The sequence below is a fragment of the Pseudophryne corroboree genome, chromosome 3 (genome assembly GCF_028390025.1).
Source record: "Pseudophryne corroboree isolate aPseCor3 chromosome 3, aPseCor3.hap2, whole genome shotgun sequence".
NCBI lineage: Eukaryota > Metazoa > Chordata > Amphibia > Anura > Myobatrachidae > Pseudophryne > Pseudophryne corroboree.
In genome coordinates, this window is record NC_086446.1 from 547,769,031 (window position 1) to 547,792,594 (window position 23,564).

Below are 23,564 nucleotides of genomic sequence, written 5' to 3' on the forward strand. Positions count from 1 at the left end.
ACTTTTTGCTTTACACTTCTTTTTAAATATTGATTTAAAAAAATGTTTTTACTGTAACCTGAGCTATATGACCCAGATCTGTGAGCTAAGAGTGTCCACGTGGTACCATGGCCGAGCAGACTAAGGCCACTAAGTTGCTAAAGTAAAATATTGGAAGGTTGAAAAGTTCATCATCTGTCCTAGATTTTAAAACAGTTTATCACAATTTCAAGAGTATTCTCAAACTTTAAAAATAATATGTAAAATAATAAACTATGACCTTTGGAGCCAAAATAGATATGTGGTAGCATGGCCGAGCGGTCTAAGGCGCTGGATTAAGGCTCCAGTCTCTTTGGAGGCGTGGGTTCAAATCCCACTGCTGCCATAATTATTTTCAAGAGAAAATGACATTTATTGATGTCAAACTGTTTTACTCTACTAAACAGCAAATCAATAATAAAAAATCCTTACTCATTAATATTGTCTACTAATTTTGTACCTTTTTTATGCTTCCTTAACTTTTTGTATTTTAAATACTTGTAACATGACACTTCTTTTCAAGTATTGATTTAAAACAACACATTTTTTCCCTGTAATCTCAACTGTATGATCCAGAACTGTGAGCATTCGGTCAAACAGGTCCATGTGGTAGCATGGCCGAGCGGTCTAAGGCGCTGGATTTAGGCTCCAGTCTCTCTGGAGGCGTGGGTTCAAATCCCACTGCTGCCATAATGATTTTACTATGAAAACATCAGTCAGTGATGACAAAATGTCTTTCTCCACTAATAAGAAAAACAATAATAATAAAGACTTTTCTCCACAATAGCTGATTGATATGATCCAGATGCATGAGCTAAAAATCAGCAGTGTCTAAGGTGCTGGATTAAGGTTCCAGTTTCTTTGGAGGCTTAGGATCAAAACCTACTGCCGCCATAATTATTTTTCCTAAGAAAAAATAAGTCATTGATGTCAAAGTGTTTTTCTTTACTAAACAGCAAATGAATAATAAAAAAATCATTTCTCATTAATATTTTATGTCAATTGATGTACTTTTTTAACCTTCCAAAACATTTTGTACATAACTTAAACACTTTTGGTATGACACTTCTTTTTAAGTATTTATTTAAAACAAAAAAAACGTTTGTACTGTAATCTGTGCTATATGGCCCAGATCTGTGAGCTAAGAGTGTTCATTTGGTACCATGGCCGAGCGGTCTAAGGCCACTAAGCTGCTAAAATAAAATATTGGTAGGTTAAAAAGTTCATCATCTGCCCTAGATTTTAAAACAGTTTATCATAATTTCAAGAGTCTTCTCAAAATGTAAAAATAATATGTAAAATTATAAACTATGAGCTATGGAGTCAAGGTAGAAATGTGGCTGAGCGGTCTAAGATGCTGCATTAAGGCTCCAGTCTGTTTGGAGGCATGGGTTCAAATTCCACTGCTGTCATAATTATTTTCAAGATAAAAAGACTGTCATTGATGTCAAAGTGTTTTTCTCCACTAAACAGCAAGTCAATAATAAAAAATCCTTTCTAATTAATATTGTCTGCTAATTTTGTACCTTTTTAAAATTTTTGTATTTTAAACACTTTTAACATGACACTTCTTTTCAAGTATTGATTTATAACTACACAATTTTTTTTTTGTAATCTTAACTATATGATCCAGAACTCTGAGCTTTGAGTCAAAAGTATCCATGGGGTAGCAAGGGCGAGCGGTCTAAGGCACTGGATTTAGGTTCCAGTCTCTCTGGAGGCGTGGGTCTGAATCCCACTGCTTCCATAATGCTTTTACTATGAAAATGTCAGTCAGTGATGGCAATGTGTTTTTCTCCACTAATAAGAAAATCAATAATAATAAAGTCCTTTCTCCTCAACTTCTGATCAATATGATCCAGATGCATTAGCTAAAAATCAGCAGTGTCTAAGGTGCTGGATTAAAGTTCCAGATTCTTTGGAGGAATTTGTTCAAAACCTACTGCCGCCATAATTATTTTCCCTGAGAAAAAATAAGTAATTGATGTCAAAGTGTTTTTTCTCTACTAAACAGCAAATGAATAATAAAAATATCCTTTCTCATTGATATTTTATGTCAATTTATGTACTTTTTTAACCTTCCAAAACGTTTTGTACATAATTTAAACACTTTTTGCATTACACTTCTTTTTAAATATTGATTTAAAAAAATGTTTTTACTGTAACCTGAGCTATATGACCCAGATCTGTGAGCTAATAGTGTCCAGGTGGTACCATGGCCGAGCGGTCTAAGGCCACTAAGTTGCTAAAGTAAAATATTGGAAGGTTGAAAAGTTCATCATCTGTCCTAGATTTTAAAACAGTTTATCACAATTTCAAGAGTCTTCTCAAATTTTAAAATAATATGTAAAATAATAAACTATGACCTTTAGAGCTAAATAGATATATGGTAGCATGGCCGAGCGGTCTAAGGTGCTGGATTAAGGCTCCAGTCTCTTTGGAGGTGTGGGTTCAAATCCCACTACTGCCATAATTATTTTCAAGAGAAAATGACATTTATTGATGTCAAACTGTTTTACTCTACTAAACAGCAAATCAATAATAAAAAATCCTTACTCATTAATATTGTCTACTAATTTTGTACCTTTTTTATGCTTCCTTAACTTTTTGTATTTTAAATACTTGTAACATGACACTTCTTTTCAAGTATTGATTTAAAACAACACATTTTTTTCCTGTAATCTCAACTGTATGATCCAGAACTGTGAGCATTCAGTCAGATAGGTTCATGTGGTAGCACGGCCGAGCGGTCTAAGGTGCTGGCTTTAGGCTCCAGTCTCTCTGGAGGCGTGGGTTCAAATCCCACTGCTGCCATAATGATTTTACTATGAAAACATCAGTCAGTGATGACAAAATGTTTTTCTCCACTAATAAGAAAAACAATAATAATAAAGACTTTTCTCCTCAATAGCTGATTGATATGATCCAGATGCATGAGCTAAAAATCAGCAGTGTCTAAGGCGCTGGATTAAGGTTCCAGTTTCTTTGGAGGCTTTGGATCAAAACCTACTGCCGCCATAATTATTTTTCCTAAGAAAAAATAAGTCATTGATGTCAAAGTGTTTTTCTTTACTAAACAGCAAATGAATAATAAAAAAATCCTTTCTCATTAATATTTTATGTCAATTTATGTACTTTTTTAACCTTCCAAAACATTTTGTACATAACTTAAACACTTTTGGTATGACACTTCTTTTTAAGTATTTATTTAAAAAAAAATGTTTGTACTGTAATCTGTGCTATATGGCCCAGATCTGTGAGCTAAGAGTGTTCATTTGGTACCATGGCCGAGCGGTCTAAGGCCACTAAGCTGCTAAAATAAAATATTGGTAGGTTAAAAAGTTCATCATCTGCCCTAGATTTTAAAACAGTTTATCATAATTTCAAGAGTCTTCTCAAAATGTAAAAATAATATGTAAAATTATAAACTATGAGCTATGGAGTCAAGGTAGAAATGTGGCTGAGCGGTCTAAGATGCTCCATTAAGGCTCCAGTCTGTTTGGAGGCATGGGTTCAAATTCCACTGCTGTCATAATTATTTTCAAGATAAAACGACTGTCATTGATGTCAAAGTGTTTTTCTCCACTAAACAGCAAGTCAATAATAAAAAATCCTTTCTAATTAATATTGTCTGCTAATTTTGTACCTTTTTTAAATTTTTTAAACACTTTTAACATGACACTTCTTTTCAAGTATTGATTTATAACTACACAATTTTTTCTTGTAATCTTAACTATATGATCTAGAACTCTGAGCTTTGAGTCAAAAGTATCCATGGGGTAGCAAGGGCGAGCGGTCTAATGCACTGGATTTAGGTTCCAGTCTCTCTGGAGGCGTGGGTCTGAATCCCACTGCTTCCATAATGATTTTACTATGAAAATGTCAGTCAGTGATGGCAATGTGTTTTTCTCCACTAATAAGAAAATCAATAACAATAAAGTCCTTTCTCCTCAACATCTGATCAATATGATCCAGATGCATTAGCTAAAAATTAGCAGTGTCTAAGGTGCTGCATTAAAGTTCCAGATTCTTTGGAGGAATTGGTTCAAAACCTACTGCCGCCATAATTATTTTCCCTGAGAAAAAATAAGTAATTGATGTCAAAGTGTTTTTTCTCTACTAAACAGCAAATGAATAATAAAAATATCCTTTCTCATTAATATTTTATGTCAATTGATGTACTTTTTTAACCTTCCAAAACGTTTTGTACATAATTTAAACACTTTTTGCATTACACTTCTTTTTAAATATTGATTTAAAAAAATGTTTTTACTGTAACCTGAGCTATATGACCCAGATCTGTGAGCTAAGAGTGTCCATGTGGTACCATGGTCGAGAGGTCTAAGGCCACTAAGTTGCTAAAGTAAAATATTGGAAGGTTGAAAAGTTCATCATCTGTCCTAGATTTTAAAACAGTTTATCACAATTTCAAGAGTCTTCTCAAACTTTAAAAATAATATGTAAAATAATAAACTATGACCTTTGGAGCCAAAATAGATATGTGGTAGCATGGCCGAGCGGTCTAAGGCGCTGGATTAAGGCTCCAGTCTCTTTGGAGGCGTGGGTTCAAATCCCACTGCTGCCATAATTATTTTCAAGAGAAAATGACATTTATTGATGTCAAACTGTTTTACTCTACTAAACAGCAAATCAATAATAAAAAATCCTTACTCATTAATATTGTCTACTAATTTTGTACCTTTTTTATGCTTCCTTAACTTTTTGTATTTTAAATACTTGTAACATGACACTTCTTTTCAAGTATTGATTTAAAACAACACATTTTTTCCCTGTAATCTCAACTGTATGATCCAGAACTGTGAGCATTCGGTCAAACAGGTCCATGTGGTAGCATGGCCGAGCGGTCTAAGGCGCTGGATTTAGGCTCCAGTCTCTCTGGAGGCGTGGGTTCAAATCCCACTGCTGCCATAATGATTTTACTATGAAAACATCAGTCAGTGATGACAAAATGTTTTTCTCCACTAATAAAAAAACAATAATAATAAAGACTTTTCTCCTCAATAGCTGATTGATATGATCCAGATGCATGAGCTAAAAATCAGCAGTGTCTAAGGTACTGGATTAAGGTTCCAGTTTCTTTGGAGGCTTTGGATCAAAACCTACTGCCGCCATAATTATTTTTCCTAAGAAAAAATAAGTCATTGATGTCAAAGTGTTTTTCTTTACTAAACAGCAAATGAATAATAAAAAAATCCTTTCTCATTAATATTTTATGTCAATTGATGTACTTTTTTAACCTTCCAAAACATTTTGTACATAACTTAAACACTTTTGGTATGACACTTCTTTTTAAGAATTTATTTAAAACAAAAAAAAATGTTTGTACTGTAATCTGTGCTATATGGCCCAGATCTGTGAGCTAAGAGTGTTCATTTGGTACCATGGCCGAGCGGTCTAAGGCCACTAAGCTGCTAAAATAAAATATTGGTAGGTTAAAAAGTTCATCATCTGCCCTAGATTTTAAAACAGTGTATCATAATTTCAAGAGTCTTCTCAAAATGTAAAAATAATATGTAAAATTATAAACTATGAGCTATGGAGTCAAGGTAGAAATGTGGCTGAGCGGTCTAAGATGCTGCATTAAGGCTCCAGTCTGTTTGGAGGCATGGGTTCAAATTCCACTGCTGTCATAATTATTTTCAAGATAAAACGACTGTCATTGATGTCAAAGTGTTTTTCTCCACTAAACAGCAAGTCAATAATAAAAAATCCTTTCTAATTAATATTGTCTGCTAATTTTGCACCTTTTTAAAATTTTTGTATTTTAAACACTTTTAACATGACACTTCTTTTCAAGTATTGATTTATAACTACACAATTTTTTCTTGTAATCTTAACTATATGATCCAGAACTCTGAGCTTTGAGTCAAAAGTATCCATGGGGTAGCAAGGGCAAGCGGTCTAAGGCACTGGATTTAGGTTCCAGTCTCTCTGGAGGCGTGGGTCCGAATCCCACTGCATTCATAATGATTTTACTATGAAAATGTCAGTCAGTGATGGCAATGTGTTTTTCTCCACTAATAAGAAAATCAATAATAATAAAGTCCTTTCTCCTCAACATCTGATCAATATGATCCAGATGCATTACCTAAAAATCAGCAGTGTCTAAGGTGCTGGATTAAAGTTCCAGATTCTTTGGAGGAATTGGTTCAAAACCTACTGCTGCCATAATTATTTTCCCTGAGAAAAAATAAGTCATTGATGTCAAAGTGTTTTTTCTCTACTAAACAGCAAATTAATAAAAAAAATATCCTTTCTCATTGATATTTTATGTCAATTTATGTACTTTTTTAACCTTCCAAAACGTTTTGTACATAATTTAAACACTTTTTGCATTACACTTCTTTTTAAATATTGATTTAAAAAAATGTTTTTACTGTAACCTGAGCTATATGACCCAGATCTGTGAGCTAAGAGTGTCCATGTGGTACCATGGCCGAGCGGTCTAAGGCCACTAAGTTGCTAAAGTAAAATATTGGAAGGTTGAAAAGTTCATCATCTGTCCTAGATTTTAAAACAGTTTATCACAATTTCAAGAGTCTTCTCAAACTTTAAAAATAATATGTAAAATAATAAACTATGACCTTTGGAGCCAAAATAGATATGTGGTAGCATGGCCGAGCGGTCTAAGGCGCTGGATTAAGGCTCCAGTCTCTTTGGAGGCGTGGGTTCAAATCCCACTGCTGCCATAATTCTTTTCAAGAGAAAATGACATTTATTGATGTCAAACTGTTTTACTCTACTAAACAGCAAATCAATAATAAAAAATCCTTACTCATTAATATTGTCTACTAATTTTGTACCTTTTTTATGCTTCCTTAACTTTTTGTATTTTAAATACTTGTAACATGACACTTCTTTTCAAGTATTGATTTAAAACAACACATTTTTTCCCTGTAATCTCAACTGTATGATCCAGAACTGTGAGCATTCGGACAAACAGGTCCATGTGGTAGCATGGCCGAGCGGTCTAAGGTGCTGGATTTAGACTCCAGTCTCTCTGGAGGCGTGGGTTCAAATCCCACTGCTGCCATAATGATTTTACTATGAAAACATCAGTCAGTGATGACAAAATGTTTTTCTCCACTAATAAGAAAAACAATAATAATAAAGACTTTTCTCCTCAATAGCTGATTGATATGATCCAGATGCATGAGCTAAAAATCAGCAGTGTCTAAGGTGCTGGATTAAGGTTCCAGTTTCTTTGGAGGCTTTGGATCAAAACCTACTGCCGCCATAATTATTTTTCCTAAGAAAAAATAAGTCATTGATGTCAAAGTGTTTTTCTTTACTAAACAGCAAATGAATAATAAAAAAATCCTTTCTCATTAATATTTTATGTCAATTGATGTACTTTTTTAACCTTCCAAAACATTTTGTACATAACTTAAACACTTTTGGTATGACACTTCTTTTTAAGTATTTATTTAAAACAAAAAAAAATGTTTGTACTGTAATCTGTGCTATATGGCCCAGATCTGTGAGCTAAGAGTGTTCATTTGGTACCATGGCCGAGCGGTCTAAGGCCACTAAGCTGCTAAAATAAAATATTGGTAGGTTAAAAAGTTCATCATCTGCCCTAGATTTTAAAACAGTTAATCATAATTGCAAGAGTCTTCTCAAAATGTAAAAATAATATGTAAAATTATAAACTATGAGCTATGGAGTCAAGGTAGAAATGTGGCTGAGCGGTCTAAGATGCTGCATTAAGGCTCCAGTCTGTTTGGAGGCATGGGTTCAAATTCCACTGCTGTCATAATTATTTTCAAGATAAAACGACTGTCATTGATGTCAAAGTGTTTTTCTCCACTAAACAGCAAGTCAATAATAAAAAATCCTTTCTAATTAATATTGTCTGCTAATTTTGTACCTTTTTTAAATTTTTGTATTTTAAACACTTTTAACATGACACTTCTTTTCAAGTATTGATTTATAACTACACAATTTTTTCTTGTAATCTTAACTATATGATCCATAACTCTGAGCTTTGAGTCAAAAGTATCCATGGGGTAGCAAGGGCGAGTGGTCTAAGGCACTGGATTTAGGTTCCAGTCTCTCTGGAGGCGTGGGTCTGAATCCCACTGCTTCCATAATGATTTTACTATGAAAATGTCAGTCAGTGATGGCAATGTGTTTTTCTCCACTAATAAGAAAATCAATAATAATAAAGTCCTTTCTCCTCAACATCTGATCAATATGATCCAGATGCATTAGCTAAAAATCAGCAGTGTCTAAGGTGCTGGATTAAAGGTCCAGATTTTTTGGAGGAATTGGTTCAAAACCTACTGCCGCCATAATTATTTTCCCTGAGAAAAAATAAGTAATTGATGTCAAAGTGTTTTTTCTCTACTAAACAGCAAATTAATAATAAAAATATCCTTTCTCATTGATATTTTATGTCAATTTATGTACTTTTTTTAACCTTCCAAAACGTTTTATACATAATTTAAACACTTTTTGCATTACACTTCTTTTTAAATATTGATTTAAAAAAATGTTTTTACTGTAACCTGAGCTATATGACCCAGATCTGTGAGCTAAGAGTGTCCATGTGGTACCATGGCTGAGCGGACTAAGGCCACTAAATTGCTAAAGTAAAATATTGGAAGGTTGAAAAGTTCATCATCTGTCCTAGATTTTAAAACAGTTTATCACAATTTCAAGAGTCTTCTCAAACTTTAAAAATAATATGTAAAATAATAAACTATGACCTTTGGAGCCAAAATAGATATGTGGTAGCATGGCCGAGCGGTCTAAGGCGCTGGATTAAGGCTCCAGTCTCTTTGGAGGCGTGGGTTCAAATCCCACTGCTGCCATAATTCTTTTCAAGAGAAAATGACATTTATTGATGTCAAACTGTTTTACTCTACTAAACAGCAAATCAATAATAAAAAATCCTTACTCATTAATATTGTCTACTAATTTTGTACCTTTTTTATGCTTCCTTAACTTTTTGTATTTTAAATACTTGTAACATGACACTTCTTTTCAAGTATTGATTTAAAACAACACATTTTTTCCCTGTAATCTCAACTGTATGATCCAGAACTGTGAGCATTCGGTCAAACAGGTCCATGTGGTAGCATGGCCGAGCGGTCTAAGGCGCTGGATTTAGGCTCCAGTCTCTCTGGAGGCGTGGGTTCAAATCCCACTGCTGCCATAATGATTTTACTATGAAAACATCAGTCAGTGATGACAAAATGTTTTTCTCCACTAATAAGAAAAACAATAATAATAAAGACTTTTCTCCTCAATAGCTGATTGATATGATCCAGATGCATGAGCTGAAAATCAGCAGTGTCTAAGGTGCTGGATTAAGGTTCCAGTTTCTTTGGAGGCTTTGGATCAAAACCTACTGCCGCCATAATTATTTTTCCTAAGAAAAAATAAGTCATTGATGTCAAAGTGTTTTTCTTTACTAAACAGCAAATGAATAATAAAAAAATCCTTTCTCATTAATATTTTATGTCAATTGATGTACTTTTTTAACCTTCCAAAACATTTTGTACATAACTTAAACACTTTTGGTATGACACTTCTTTTTAAGTATTTATTTAAAACAAAACAAAAAATGTTTGTACTGTAATCTGTGCTATATGGCCCAGATCTGTGAGCTAAGAGTGTTCATTTGGTACCATGGCCGAGCTGTCTAAGGCCACTAAGCTGCTAAAATAAAATATTGGTAGGTTAAAAAGTTCATCATCTGCCCTAGATTTTAAAACAGTTTATCATAATTTCAAGAGTCTTCACAAAATGTAAAAATAATATGTAAAATTATAAACTATGAGCTATGGAGTCAAGGTAGAAATGTGGCTGAGCGGTCTAAGATGCTGCATTAAGGCTCCAGTCTGTTTGGAGGCATGGGTTCAAATTCCACTGCTGTCATAATTATTTTCAAGATAAAATGACTGTCATTGATGTCAAAGTGTTTTTCTCCACTAAACAGCAAGTCAATAATAAAAAATCCTTTCTAATTAATAATGTCTGCTAATTTTGTACCTTTTTTAAATTTTTGTATTTTAAACACTTTTAACATGACACTTCTTTTCAAGTATTGATTTATAACTACACAATTTTTTCTTGTAATCTTAACTATATGATCCATAACTCTGAGCTTTGAGTAAAAAGTATCCATGGGGTAGCAAGGGCGAGTGGTCTAAGGCACTGGATTTAGGTTCCAGTCTCTCTGGAGGCGTGGGTCTGAATCCCACTGCTTCCATAATGATTTTACTATGAAAATGTCAGTCAGTGATGGCAATGTGTTTTTCTCCACTAATAAGAAAATCAATAATAATAAAGTCCTTTCTCCTCAACATCTGATCAATATGATCCAGATGCATTAGCTAAAAATCAGCAGTGTCTAAGGTGCTGGATTAAAGTTCCAGATTCTTTGGAGGAATTGGTTCAAAACCTACTGCCGCCATAATTATTTTCCCTGAGAAAAAATAAGTAATTGATGTCAAAGTGTTTTTTCTCTACTAAACAGCAAATGAATAATAAAAACATCCTTTCTCATTGATATTTTATGTCAATTTATGTACTTTTTTAACCTTCCAAAACGTTTTGTACATAATTTAAACACTTTTTGCATTACACTTCTTTTTAAATATTGATTTAAAAAAATGTTTTTACTGTAACCTGAGCTATATGACCCAGATCTGTGAGCTAAGAGTGTCCATGTGGTACCATGGCCGAGCGGTCTAAGGCCACTAAGTTGCTAAAGTAAAATATTGGAAGGTTGAAAAGTTCATCATCTGTCCTAGATTTTAAAACAGTTTATCACAATTTCAAGAGTCTTCTCAAACTTTAAAAATAATATGTTAAATAATAAACTATGACCTTTGGAGCCAAAATAGATATGTGGTAGCATGGCCGAGCGGTCTAAGGCGCTGGATTAAGGCTCCAGTCTCTTTGGAGGCGTGGGTTCAAATCCCACTGCTGCCATAATTATTTTCAAGAGAAAATGACATTTATTGATGTCAAACTGTTTTACTCTACTAAACAGCAAATCAATAATAAAAAATCCTTACTCATTAATATTGTCTACTAATTTTGTACCTTTTTTATGCTTCCTTAACTTTTTGTATTTTAAATACTTGTAACATGACACTTCTTTTCAAGTATTGATTTAAAACAACACATTTTTTCCCTGTAATCTCAACTGTATGATCCAGAACTGTGAGCATTCGGTCAAACAGGTCCATGTGGAAGCATGGCCGAGCGGTCTAAGGCGCTGGATTTAGGCTCCAGTCTCTCTGGAGACGTGGGTTCAAATCCCACTGCTGCCATAATGATTTTACTATGAAAACATCAGTCAGTGATGACAAAATGTTTTTCTCCACTAATAAGAAAAACAATAATAATAAAGACTTTTCTCCTCAATAGCTGATTGATATGATCCAGATGCATGAGCTAAAAATCAGCAGTGTCTAAGGTGCTGGATTAAGGTTCCAGTTTCTTTGGAGGCTTTGGATCAAAACCTACTGCCGCCATAATTATTTTTCCTAAGAAAAAATAAGTCATTGATGTCAAAGTGTTTTTCTTTACTAAACAGCAAATGAATAATAAAAAAATCCTTTCTCATTAATATTTTATGTCAATTGATGTACTTTTTTAACCTTCCAAAACATTTTGTGCATAACTTAAACACTTTTGGTATGACACTTCTTTTTAAGTATTTATTTAAAACAAAAAAATGTTTGTACTGTAATCTGTGCTATATGGCCCAGATCTGTGAGCTAAGAGTGTTCATTTGGTACCATGGCCGAGCGGTCTAAGGCCACTAAGCTGCTAAAATAAAATATCGGTAGGTTAAAAAGTTCATCATCTGCCCTAGATTTTAAAACAGTTTATCATAATTTCAAGAGTCTTCTCAAAATGTAAAAATAATATGTAAAATTATAAACTATGAGCTATGGAGTCAAGGTAGAAATGTGGCTGAGCGGTCTAAGATGCTGCATTAAGGCACCAGTCTGTTTGGAGGCATGGGTTCAAATTCCACTGCTGTCATAATTATTTTCAAGATAAAACGACTGTCATTGATGTCAAAGTGTTTTTCTCCACTAAACAGCAAGTCAATAATAAAAAATCCTTTCTAATTAATATTGTCTGCTAATTTTGCACCTTTTTTAAATTTTTGTATTTTAAACACTTTTAACATGACACTTCTTTTCAAGTATTGATTTATAACTACACAATTTTTTCTTGTAATCTTAACTATATGATCCAGAACTCTAAGCTTTGAGTCAAAAGTATCCATGGGGTAGCAAGGGCGAGCGGTCTAAGGCACTGGATTTAGGTTCCAGTCTCTCTGGAGGCGTGGGTCTGAGTCCCACTGCTTCCATAATGATTTTACTATGAAAATGTCAGTCAGTGATGGCAATGTGTTTTTCTCCACTAATAAGAAAATCAATAATAATAAAGTCCTTTCTCCTCAACATATGATCAATATGATCCAGATGCATTAGCTAAAAATCAGCAGTGTCTAAGGTGCTGGATTAAAGTTCCAGATTCTTTGGAGGAATTGGTTCAAAACCTACTGTCGCCATAATTATTTTCCCTGAGAAAAAATAAGTAATTGATGTCAAAGTGTTTTTTCTCTACTAAACAGCAAATGAATAATAAAAATATCCTTTCTCATTGATATTTTATGTCAATTTATGTACTTTTTTAACCTTCCAAAACGTTTTGTACATAATTTAAACACTTTTTGCATTACACTTCTTTTTAAATATTGATTTAAAAAAATGTTTTTACTGTAACCTGAGCTATATGACCCAGATCTGTAAGCTAAGAGTGTCCATGTGGTACCATGGCCGAGCGGTCTAAGGCCACTAAGTTGCTAAAGTAAAATATTGGAAGGTTGAAAAGTTCATCATCTGTCCTAGATTTTAAAACAGTTTATCACAATTTCAAGAGTCTTCTCAAACTTTAAAAATAATATGTAAAATAATAAACTATGACCTTTGGAGCCAAAATAGATATGTGGTAGCATGGCCGAGCGGTCTAAGGCGCTGGATTAAGGCTCCAGTCTCTTTGGAGGTGTGGGTTCAAATCCCACTGCTGCCATAATTCTTTTCAAGAGAAAATGACATTTATTGATGTCAAACTGTTTTACTCTACTAAACAGCAAATCAATAATAAAAAATCCTTACTCATTAATATTGTCTACTAATTTTGTACCTTTTTTATGCTTCCTTAACTTTTTGTATTTTAAATACTTGTAACATGACACTTCTTTTCAAGTATTGATTTAAAACAACACATTTTTTCCCTGTAATCTCAACTGTATGATCCAGAACTGTGAGCATTCGGACAAACAGGTCCATGTGGTAGCATGGCCGAGCGGTCTAAGGTGCTGGATTTAGACTCCAGTCTCTCTGGAGGCGTGGGTTCAAATCCCACTGCTGCCATAATGATTTTACTATGAAAACATCAGTCAGTGATGACAAAATGTTTTTCTCCACTAATAAGAAAAACAATAATAATAAAGACTTTTCTCCTCAATAGCTGATTGATATGATCCAGATGCATGAGCTAAAAATCAGCAGTGTCTAAGGTGCTGGATTAAGGTTCCAGTTTCTTTGGAGGCTTTGGATCAAAACCTACTGCCGCCATAATTATTTTTCCTAAGAAAAAATAAGTCATTGATGTCAAAGTGTTTTTCTTTACTAAACAGCAAATGAATAATAAAAAAATCCTTTCTCATTAATATTTTATGTCAATTGATGTACTTTTTTAACCTTCCAAAACATTTTGTACATAACTTAAACACTTTTGGTATGACACTTCTTTTTAAGTATTTATTTAAAACAAAAAAAAAATGTTTGTACTGTAATCTGTGCTATATGGCCCAGATCTGTGAGCTAAGAGTGTTCATTTGGTACCATGGCCGAGCGGTCTAAGGCCACTAAGCTGCTAAAATAAAATATTGGTAGGTTAAAAAGTTCATCATCTGCCCTAGATTTTAAAACAGTTAATCATAATTGCAAGAGTCTTCTCAAAATGTAAAAATAATATGTAAAATTATAAACTATGAGCTATGGAGTCAAGGTAGAAATGTGGCTGAGCGGTCTAAGATGCTGCATTAAGGCTCCAGTCTGTTTGGAGGCATGGGTTTAAATTCCACTGCTGTCATAATTATTTTCAAGATAAAACGACTGTCATTGATGTCAAAGTGTTTTTCTCCACTAAACAGCAAGTCAATAATAAAAAATCCTTTCTAATTAATATTGTCTGCTAATTTTGTACCTTTTTTAAATTTTTGTATTTTAAACACTTTTAACATGACACTTCTTTTCAAGTATTGATTTATAACTACACAATTTTTTCTTGTAATCTTAACTATATGATCCATAACTCTGAGCTTTGAGTCAAAAGTATCCATGGGGTAGCAAGGGCGAGTGGTCTAAGGCACTGGATTTAGGTTCCAGTCTCTCTGGAGGCGTGGGTCTGAATCCCACTGCTTCCATAATGATTTTACTATGAAAATGTCAGTCAGTGATGGCAATGTGTTTTTCTCCACTAATAAGAAAATCAATAATAATAAAGTCCTTTCTCCTCAACATCTGATCAATATGATCCAGATGCATTAGCTAAAAATCAGCAGTGTCTAAGGTGCTGGATTAAAGTTCCAGATTTTTTGGAGGAATTGGTTCAAAACCTACTGCCGCCATAATTATTTTCCCTGAGAAAAAATAAGTAATTGATGTCAAAGTGTTTTTTCTCTACTAAACAGCAAATTAATAATAAAAATATCCTTTCTCATTGATATTTTATGTCAATTTATGTACTTTTTTTAACCTTCCAAAACGTTTTATACATAATTTAAACACTTTTTGCATTACACTTCTTTTTAAATATTGATTTAAAAAAATGTTTTTACTGTAACCTGAGCTATATGACCCAGATCTGTGAGCTAAGAGTGTCCATGTGGTACCATGGCCGAGCGGTCTAAGGCCACTAAGTTGCTAAAGTAAAATATTGGAAGGTTGAAAAGTTCATCATCTGTCCTAGATTTTAAAACAGTTTATCACAATTTCAAGAGTCTTCTCAAACTTTAAAAATAATATGTAAAATAATAAACTATGACCATTTGGAGCCAAAATGGATATGTGGTAGCATGGCCGAGCGGTCTAAGGCGCTGGATTAAGGCTCCAGTCTCTTTGGAGGCGTGGGTTCAAATCCCACTGCTGCCATAATTATTTTCAAGAGAAAATGACATTTATTGATGTCAAACTGTTTTACTCTACTAAACAGCAAATCAATAATAAAAAATCCTTACTCATTAATATTGTCTACTAATTTTGTACCTTTTTTATGCTTCCTTAACTTTTTGTATTTTAAATACTTGTAACATGACACTTCTTTTCAAGTATTGATTTAAAACAACACATTTTTTCCCTGTAATCTCAACTGTATGATCCAGAACTGTGAGCATTCGGTCAAACAGGTCCATGTGGAAGCATGGCCGAGCGGTCTAAGGCGCTGGATTTAGGCTCCAGTCTCTCTGGAGACGTGGGTTCAAATCCCACTGCTGCCATAATGATTTTACTATGAAAACATCAGTCAGTGATGACAAAATGTTTTTCTCCACTAATAAGAAAAACAATAATAATAAAGACTTTTCTCCTCAATAGCTGATTGATATGATCCAGATGCATGAGCTAAAAATCAGCAGTGTCTAAGGTGCTGGATTAAGGTTCCAGTTTCTTTGGAGGCTTTGGATCAAAACCTACTGCCGCCATAATTATTTTTCCTAAGAAAAAATAAGTCATTGATGTCAAAGTGTTTTTCTTTACTAAACAGCAAATGAATAATAAAAAAATCCTTTCTCATTAATATTTTATGTCAATTGATGTACTTTTTTAACCTTCCAAAACATTTAGTGCATAACTTAAACACTTTTGGTATGACACTTCTTTTTAAGTATTTATTTAAAACAAAAAAATGTTTGTACTGTAATCTGTGCTATATGGCCCAGATCTGTGAGCTAAGAGTGTTCATTTGGTACCATGGCCGAGCGGTCTAAGGCCACTAAGCTGCTAAAATAAAATAACGGTAGGTTAAAAAGTTCATCATCTGCCCTAGATTTTAAAACAGTTTATCATAATTTCAAGAGTCTTCTCAAAATGTAAAAATAATATGTAAAATTATAAACTATGAGCTATGGAGTCAAGGTAGAAATGTGGCTGAGCGGTCTAAGATGCTGCATTAAGGCACCAGTCTGTTTGGAGGCATGGGTTCAAATTCCACTGCTGTCATAATTATTTTCAAGATAAAACGACTGTCATTGATGTCAAAGTGTTTTTCTCCACTAAACAGCAAGTCAATAATAAAAAATCCTTTCTAATTAATATTGTCTGCTAATTTTGCACCTTTTTTAAATTTTTGTATTTTAAACACTTTTAACATGACACTTCTTTTCAAGTATTGATTTATAACTACACAATTTTTTCTTGTAATCTTAACTATATGATCCAGAACTCTAAGCTTTGAGTCAAAAGTATCCATGGGGTAGCAAGGGCGAGCGGTCTAAGGCACTGGATTTAGGTTCCAGTCTCTCTGGAGGCGTGGGTCTGAGTCCCACTGCTTCCATAATGATTTTACTATGAAAATGTCAGTCAGTGATGGCAATGTGTTTTTCTCCACTAATAAGAAAATCAATAATAATAAAGTCCTTTCTCCTCAACATATGATCAATATGATCCAGATGCATTAGCTAAAAATCAGCAGTGTCTAAGGTGCTGGATTAAAGTTCCAGATTCTTTGGAGGAATTGGTTCAAAACCTACTGTCGCCATAATTATTTTCCCTGAGAAAAAATAAGTAATTGATGTCAAAGTGTTTTTTCTCTACTAAACAGCAAATGAATAATAAAAATATCCTTTCTCATTGATATTTTATGTCAATTTATGTACTTTTTTAACCTTCCAAAACGTTTTGTACATAATTTAAACACTTTTTGCATTACACTTCTTTTTAAATATTGATTTAAAAAAATGTTTTTACTGTAACCTGAGCTATATGACCCAGATCTGTAAGCTAAGAGTGTCCATGTGGTACCATGGCCGAGCGGTCTAAGGCCACTAAGTTGCTAAAGTAAAATATTGGAAGGTTGAAAAGTTCATCATCTGTCCTAGATTTTAAAACAGTTTATCACAATTTCAAGAGTCTTCTCAAACTTTAAAAATAATATGTAAAATAATAAACTATGACCTTTGGAGCCAAAATAGATATGTGGTAGCATGGCCGAGCGGTCTAAGGCGCTGGATTAAGGCTCCAGTCTCTTTGGAGGCGTGGGTTCAAATCCCACTGCTGCCATAATTCTTTTCAAGAGAAAATGACATTTATTGATGTCAAACTGTTTTACTCTACTAAACAGCAAATCAATAATAAAAAATCCTTACTCATTAATATTGTCTACTAATTTTGTACCTTTTTTATGCTTCCTTAACTTTTTGTATTTTAAATACTTGTAACATGACACTTCTTTTCAAGTATTGATTTAAAACAACACATTTTTTCCCTGTAATCTCAACTGTATGATCCAGAACTGTGAGCATTCGGACAAACAGGTCCATGTGGTAGTATGGCCGAGCGGTCTAAGGTGCTGGATTTAGACTCCAGTCTCTCTGGAGGCGTGGGTTCAAATCCCACTGCTGCCATAATGATTTTACTATGAAAACATCAGTCAGTGATGACAAAATGTTTTTCTCCACTAATAAGAAAAACAATAATAATAAAGACTTTTCTCCTCAATAGCTGATTGATATGATCCAGATGCATGAGCTAAAAATCAGCAGTGTCTAAGGTGCTGGATTAAGGTTCCAGTTTCTTTGGAGGCTTTGGATCAAAACCTACTGCCGCCATAATTATTTTTCCTAAGAAAAAATAAGTCATTGATGTCAAAGTGTTTTTCTTTACTAAACAGCAAATGAATAATAAAAAAATCCTTTCTCATTAATATTTTATGTCAATTGATGTACTTTTTTAACCTTTCAAAACATTTTGTACATAACTTAAACACTTTTGGTATGACACTTCTTTTTAAGTATTTATTTAAAACAAAAAAAAAATGTTTGTACTGTAATCTGTGCTATATGGCCCAGATCTGTGAGCTAAGAGTGTTCATTTGGTACCATGGCCGAGCGGTCTAAGGCCAATAAGCTGCTAAAATAAAATATTGGTAGGTTAAAAAGTTCATCATCTGCCCTAGATTTTAAAACAGTTAATCATAATTGCAAAAGTCTTCTCAAAATGTAAAAATAATATGTAAAATTATAAACTATGAGCTATGGAGTCAAGGTAGAAATGTGGCTGAGCGGTCTAAGATGCTGCATTAAGGCTCCAGTCTGTTTGGAGGCATGGGTTCAAATTCCACTGCTGTCATAATTATTTTCAAGATAAAACGACTGTCATTGATGTCAAAGTGTTTTTCTCCACTAAACAGCAAGTCAATAATAAAAAATCCTTTCTAATTAATATTGTCTGCTAATTTTGTACCTTTTTTAAATTTTTGTATTTTAAACACTTTTAACATGACACTTCTTTTCAAGTATTGATTTATAACTACACAATTTTTTCTTGTAATCTTAACTATATGATCCATAACTCTGAGCTTTGAGTCAAAAGTATCCATGGGGTAGCAAGGGCGAGTGGTCTAAGGCACTGGATTTAGGTTCCAGTCTCTCTGGAGGCGTGGGTCTGAATCCCACTGCTTCCATAATGATTTTACTATGAAAATGTCAGTCAGTGATGGCAATGTGTTTTTCTCCACTAATAAGAAAATCAATAATAATAAAGTCCTTTCTCCTCAACATCTGATCAATATGATCCAGATGCATTAGCTAAAAATCAGCAGTGTCTAAGGTGCTGGATTAAAGTTCCAGATTTTTTGGAGGAATTGGTTCAAAACCTACTGCCGCCATAATTATTTTCCCTGAGAAAAAATAAGTAATTGATGTCAAAGTGTTTTTTCTCTACTAAACAGCAAATTAATAATAAAAATATCCTTTCTCATTGATATTTTATGTCAATTTATGTACTTTTTTTAACCTTCCAAAACGTTTTATACATAATTTAAACACTTTTTGCATTACACTTCTTTTTAAATATTGATTTAAAAAAATGTTTTTACTGTAACCTGAGCTATATGACCCAGATCTGTGAGCTAAGAGTGTCCATGTGGTACCATGGCTGAGCGGACTAAGGCCACTAAATTGCTAAAGTAAAATATTGGAAGGTTGAAAAGTTCATCATCTGTCCTAGATTTTAAAACAGTTTATCACAATTTCAAGAGTCTTCTCAAACTTTAAAAATAATATGTAAAATAATAAACTATGACCTTTGGAGCCAAAATAGATATGTGGTAGCATGGCCGAGCGGTCTAAGGCGCTGGATTAAGGCTCCAGTCTCTTTGGAGGCGTGGGTTCAAATCCCACTGCTGCCATAATTCTTTTCAAGAGAAAATGACATTTATTGATGTCAAACTGTTTTACTCTACTAAACAGCAAATCAATAATAAAAAATCCTTACTCATTAATATTGTCTACTAATTTTGTACCTTTTTTATGCTTCCTTAACTTTTTGTATTTTAAATACTTGTAACATGACACTTCTTTTCAAGTATTGATTTAAAACAACACATTTTTTCCCTGTAATCTCAACTGTATGATCCAGAACTGTGAGCATTCGGACAAACAGGTCCATGTGGTAGCATGGCCGAGCGGTCTAAGGTGCTGGATTTAGACTCCAGTCTCTCTGGAGGCGTGGGTTCAAATCCCACTGCTGCCATAATGATTTTACTATGAAAACATCAGTCAGTGATGACAAAATGTTTTTCTCCACTAATAAGAAAAACAATAATAATAAAGACTTTTCTCCTCAATAGCTGATTGATATGATCCAGATGCATGAGCTAAAAATCAGCAGTGTCTAAGGTGCTGGATTAAGGTTCCAGTTTCTTTGGAGGCTTTGGATCAAAACCTACTGCCGCCATAATTATTTTTCCTAAGAAAAAATAAGTCATTGATGTCAAAGTGTTTTTCTTTACTAAACAGCAAATGAATAATAAAAAAATCCTTTCTCATTAATATTTTATGTCAATTGATGTACTTTTTTAACCTTTCAAAACATTTTGTACATAACTTAAACACTTTTGGTATGACACTTCTTTTTAAGTATTTATTTAAAACAAAAAAAAAATGTTTGTACTGTAATCTGTGCTATATGGCCCAGATCTGTGAGCTAAGAGTGTTCATTTGGTACCATGGCCGAGCGGTCTAAGGCCAATAAGCTGCTAAAATAAAATATTGGTAGGTTAAAAAGTTCATCATCTGCCCTAGATTTTAAAACAGTTAATCATAATTGCAAAAGTCTTCTCAAAATGTAAAAATAATATGTAAAATTATAAACTATGAGCTATGGAGTCAAGGTAGAAATGTGGTTGAGCGGTCTAAGATGCTGCATTAAGGCTCCAGTCTGTTTGGAGGCATGGGTTCAAATTCCACTGCTGTCATAATTATTTTCAAGATAAAACGACTGTCATTGATGTCAAAGTGTTTTTCTCCACTAAACAGCAAGTCAATAATAAAAAATCCTTTCTAATTAATATTGTCTGCTAATTTTGTACCTTTTTTAAATTTTTGTATTTTAAACACTTTTAACATGACACTTCTTTTCAAGTATTGATTTATAACTACACAATTTTTTCTTGTAATCTTAACTATATGATCCATAACTCTGAGCTTTGAGTCAAAAGTATCCATGGGGTAGCAAGGGCGAGTGGTCTAAGGCACTGGATTTAGGTTCCAGTCTCTCTGGAGGCGTGGGTCTGAATCCCACTGCTTCCATAATGATTTTACTATGAAAATGTCAGTCAGTGATGGCAATGTGTTTTTCTCCACTAATAAGAAAATCAATAATAATAAAGTCCTTTCTCCTCAACATCTGATCAATATGATCCAGATGCATTAGCTAAAAATCAGCAGTGTCTAAGGTGCTGGATTAAAGTTCCAGATTTTTTGGAGGAATTGGTTCAAAACCTACTGCCGCCATAATTATTTTCCCTGAGAAAAAATAAGTAATTGATGTCAAAGTGTTTTTTCTCTACTAAACAGCAAATTAATAATAAAAATATCCTTTCTCATTGATATTTTATGTCAATTTATGTACTTTTTTTAACCTTCCAAAACGTTTTATACATAATTTAAACACTTTTTGCATTACACTTCTTTTTAAATATTGATTTAAAAAAATGTTTTTACTGTAACCTGAGCTATATGACCCAGATCTGTGAGCTAAGAGTGTCCATGTGGTACCATGGCTGAGCGGACTAAGGCCACTAAATTGCTAAAGTAAAATATTGGAAGGTTGAAAAGTTCATCATCTGTCCTAGATTTTAAAACAGTTTATCACAATTTCAAGAGTCTTCTCAAACTTTAAAAATAATATGTAAAATAATAAACTATGACCTTTGGAGCCAAAATAGATATGTGGTAGCATGGCCGAGCGGTCTAAGGTGCTGGATTAAGGCTCCAGTCTCTTTGGAGGCGTGGGTTCAAATCCCACTGCTGCCATAATTCTTTTCAAGAGAAAATGACATTTATTGATGTCAAACTGTTTTACTCTACTAAACAGCAAATCAATAATAAAAAATCCTTACTCATTAATATTGTCTACTAATTTTGTACCTTTTTTATGCTTCCTTAACTTTTTGTATTTTAAATACTTGTAACATGACACTTCTTTTCAAGTATTGATTTAAAACAACACATTTTTTCCCTGTAATCTCAACTGTATGATCCAGAACTGTGAGCATTCGGTCAAACAGGCCCATGTGGTAGCATGGCCGAGCGGTCTAAGGCGCTGGATTTAGGCTCCAGTCTCTCTGGAGGCGTGGGTTCAAATCCCACTGCTGCCATAATGATTTTACTATGAAAACATCAGTCAGTGATGACAAAATGTTTTTCTCCACTAATAAGAAAAACAATAATAATAAAGACTTTTCTCCTCAATAGCTGATTGATATGATCCAGATGCATGAGCTGAAAATCAGCAGTGTCTAAGGTGCTGGATTAAGGTTCCAGTTTCTTTGGAGGCTTTGGATCAAAACCTACTGCCGCCATAATTATTTTTCCTAAGAAAAAATAAGTCATTGATGTCAAAGTGTTTTTCTTTGCTAAACAGCAAATGAATAATAAAAAAATCCTTTCTCATTAATATTTTATGTCAATTGATGTACTTTTTTAACCTTCCAAAACATTTTGTACATAACTTAAACACTTTTGGTATGACACTTCTTTTTAAGTATTTATTTAAAACAAAACAAAAAATGTTTGTACTGTAATCTGTGCTATATGGCCCAGATCTGTGAGCTAAGAGTGTTCATTTGGTACCATGGCCGAGCTGTCTAAGGCCACTAAGCTGCTAAAATAAAATATTGGTAGGTTAAAAAGTTCATCATCTGCCCTAGATTTTAAAACAGTTTATCATAATTTCAAGAGTCTTCACAAAATGTAAAAATAATATGTAAAATTATAAACTATGAGCTATGGAGTCAAGGTAGAAATGTGGCTGAGCGGTCTAAGATGCTGCATTAAGGCTCCAGTCTGTTTGGAGGCATGGGTTCAAATTCCACTGCTGTCATAATTATTTTCAAGATAAAATGACTGTCATTGATGTCAAAGTGTTTTTCTCCACTAAACAGCAAGTCAATAATAAAAAATCCTTTCTAATTAATAATGTCTGCTAATTTTGTACCTTTTTTAAATTTTTGTATTTTAAACACTTTTAACATGACACTTCTTTTCAAGTATTGATTTATAACTACACAATTTTTTCTTGTAATCTTAACTATATGATCCATAACTCTGAGCTTTGAGTAAAAAGTATCCATGGGGTAGCAAGGGCGAGTTGTCTAAGGCACTGGATTTAGGTTCCAGTCTCTCTGGAGGCGTGGGTCTGAATCCCACTGCTTCCATAATGATTTTACTATGAAAATGTCAGTCAGTGATGGCAATGTGTTTTTCTCCACTAATAAGAAAATCAATAATAATAAAGTCCTTTCTCCTCAACATCTGATCAATATGATCCAGATGCATTAGCTAAAAATCAGCAGTGTCTAAGGTGCTGGATTAAAGTTCCAGATTCTTTGGAGGAATTGGTTCAAAACCTACTGCCGCCATAATTATTTTCCCTGAGAAAAAATAAGTAATTGATGTCAAAGTGTTTTTTCTCTACTAAACAGCAAATGAATAATAAAAACATCCTTTCTCATTGATATTTTATGTCAATTTATGTACTTTTTTAACCTTCCAAAACGTTTTGTACATAATTTAAACACTTTTTGCATTACACTTCTTTTTAAATATTGATTTAAAAAAATGTTTTTACTGTAACCTGAGCTATATGACCCAGATCTGTGAGCTAAGAGTGTCCATGTGGTACCATGGCCGAGCGGTCTAAGGCCACTAAGTTGCTAAAGTAAAATATTGGAAGGTTGAAAAGTTCATCATCTGTCCTAGA

At 33.5% G+C, this 23,564-nt stretch overlaps 21 non-coding genes across 21 annotated transcripts; all 21 read left to right on the forward strand.

Moving 5' to 3' along the window:
• Window positions 1-282: 282 nt before the first annotated feature.
• On the forward strand, window positions 283-364 carry TRNAL-AAG (transfer RNA leucine (anticodon AAG)). The gene has a single exon. It is a non-coding gene; the product is annotated as a tRNA-Leu (tRNA).
• Window positions 365-626: 262 nt separating this feature from the next.
• Window positions 627-708, forward strand: TRNAL-UAG (transfer RNA leucine (anticodon UAG)). Its single transcript has one exon. It is a non-coding gene; the product is annotated as a tRNA-Leu (tRNA).
• Window positions 709-2,406: 1,698 nt separating this feature from the next.
• TRNAL-AAG (transfer RNA leucine (anticodon AAG)) lies at window positions 2,407-2,488 on the forward strand. The gene has a single exon. It is a non-coding gene; the product is annotated as a tRNA-Leu (tRNA).
• Window positions 2,489-4,521: 2,033 nt separating this feature from the next.
• On the forward strand, window positions 4,522-4,603 carry TRNAL-AAG (transfer RNA leucine (anticodon AAG)). Its single transcript has one exon. It is a non-coding gene; the product is annotated as a tRNA-Leu (tRNA).
• Window positions 4,604-4,865: 262 nt separating this feature from the next.
• On the forward strand, window positions 4,866-4,947 carry TRNAL-UAG (transfer RNA leucine (anticodon UAG)). Its single transcript has one exon. It is a non-coding gene; the product is annotated as a tRNA-Leu (tRNA).
• A 1,699-nt stretch (window positions 4,948-6,646) lies between these two features.
• Window positions 6,647-6,728, forward strand: TRNAL-AAG (transfer RNA leucine (anticodon AAG)). Its single transcript has one exon. It is a non-coding gene; the product is annotated as a tRNA-Leu (tRNA).
• Window positions 6,729-6,990: 262 nt separating this feature from the next.
• On the forward strand, window positions 6,991-7,072 carry TRNAL-UAG (transfer RNA leucine (anticodon UAG)). Its single transcript has one exon. It is a non-coding gene; the product is annotated as a tRNA-Leu (tRNA).
• A 1,701-nt stretch (window positions 7,073-8,773) lies between these two features.
• Window positions 8,774-8,855, forward strand: TRNAL-AAG (transfer RNA leucine (anticodon AAG)). Its single transcript has one exon. It is a non-coding gene; the product is annotated as a tRNA-Leu (tRNA).
• Window positions 8,856-9,117: 262 nt separating this feature from the next.
• TRNAL-UAG (transfer RNA leucine (anticodon UAG)) lies at window positions 9,118-9,199 on the forward strand. The gene has a single exon. It is a non-coding gene; the product is annotated as a tRNA-Leu (tRNA).
• Window positions 9,200-10,901: 1,702 nt separating this feature from the next.
• Window positions 10,902-10,983, forward strand: TRNAL-AAG (transfer RNA leucine (anticodon AAG)). The gene has a single exon. It is a non-coding gene; the product is annotated as a tRNA-Leu (tRNA).
• A 262-nt stretch (window positions 10,984-11,245) lies between these two features.
• TRNAL-UAG (transfer RNA leucine (anticodon UAG)) lies at window positions 11,246-11,327 on the forward strand. The gene has a single exon. It is a non-coding gene; the product is annotated as a tRNA-Leu (tRNA).
• A 1,698-nt stretch (window positions 11,328-13,025) lies between these two features.
• Window positions 13,026-13,107, forward strand: TRNAL-AAG (transfer RNA leucine (anticodon AAG)). Its single transcript has one exon. It is a non-coding gene; the product is annotated as a tRNA-Leu (tRNA).
• A 262-nt stretch (window positions 13,108-13,369) lies between these two features.
• TRNAL-UAG (transfer RNA leucine (anticodon UAG)) lies at window positions 13,370-13,451 on the forward strand. Its single transcript has one exon. It is a non-coding gene; the product is annotated as a tRNA-Leu (tRNA).
• Window positions 13,452-15,154: 1,703 nt separating this feature from the next.
• TRNAL-AAG (transfer RNA leucine (anticodon AAG)) lies at window positions 15,155-15,236 on the forward strand. The gene has a single exon. It is a non-coding gene; the product is annotated as a tRNA-Leu (tRNA).
• Window positions 15,237-15,498: 262 nt separating this feature from the next.
• On the forward strand, window positions 15,499-15,580 carry TRNAL-UAG (transfer RNA leucine (anticodon UAG)). The gene has a single exon. It is a non-coding gene; the product is annotated as a tRNA-Leu (tRNA).
• Window positions 15,581-17,278: 1,698 nt separating this feature from the next.
• On the forward strand, window positions 17,279-17,360 carry TRNAL-AAG (transfer RNA leucine (anticodon AAG)). Its single transcript has one exon. It is a non-coding gene; the product is annotated as a tRNA-Leu (tRNA).
• A 262-nt stretch (window positions 17,361-17,622) lies between these two features.
• Window positions 17,623-17,704, forward strand: TRNAL-UAG (transfer RNA leucine (anticodon UAG)). Its single transcript has one exon. It is a non-coding gene; the product is annotated as a tRNA-Leu (tRNA).
• Window positions 17,705-19,406: 1,702 nt separating this feature from the next.
• TRNAL-AAG (transfer RNA leucine (anticodon AAG)) lies at window positions 19,407-19,488 on the forward strand. The gene has a single exon. It is a non-coding gene; the product is annotated as a tRNA-Leu (tRNA).
• Window positions 19,489-19,750: 262 nt separating this feature from the next.
• TRNAL-UAG (transfer RNA leucine (anticodon UAG)) lies at window positions 19,751-19,832 on the forward strand. The gene has a single exon. It is a non-coding gene; the product is annotated as a tRNA-Leu (tRNA).
• A 1,702-nt stretch (window positions 19,833-21,534) lies between these two features.
• Window positions 21,535-21,616, forward strand: TRNAL-AAG (transfer RNA leucine (anticodon AAG)). Its single transcript has one exon. It is a non-coding gene; the product is annotated as a tRNA-Leu (tRNA).
• Window positions 21,617-21,878: 262 nt separating this feature from the next.
• TRNAL-UAG (transfer RNA leucine (anticodon UAG)) lies at window positions 21,879-21,960 on the forward strand. Its single transcript has one exon. It is a non-coding gene; the product is annotated as a tRNA-Leu (tRNA).
• Window positions 21,961-23,564: the final 1,604 nt, after the last annotated feature.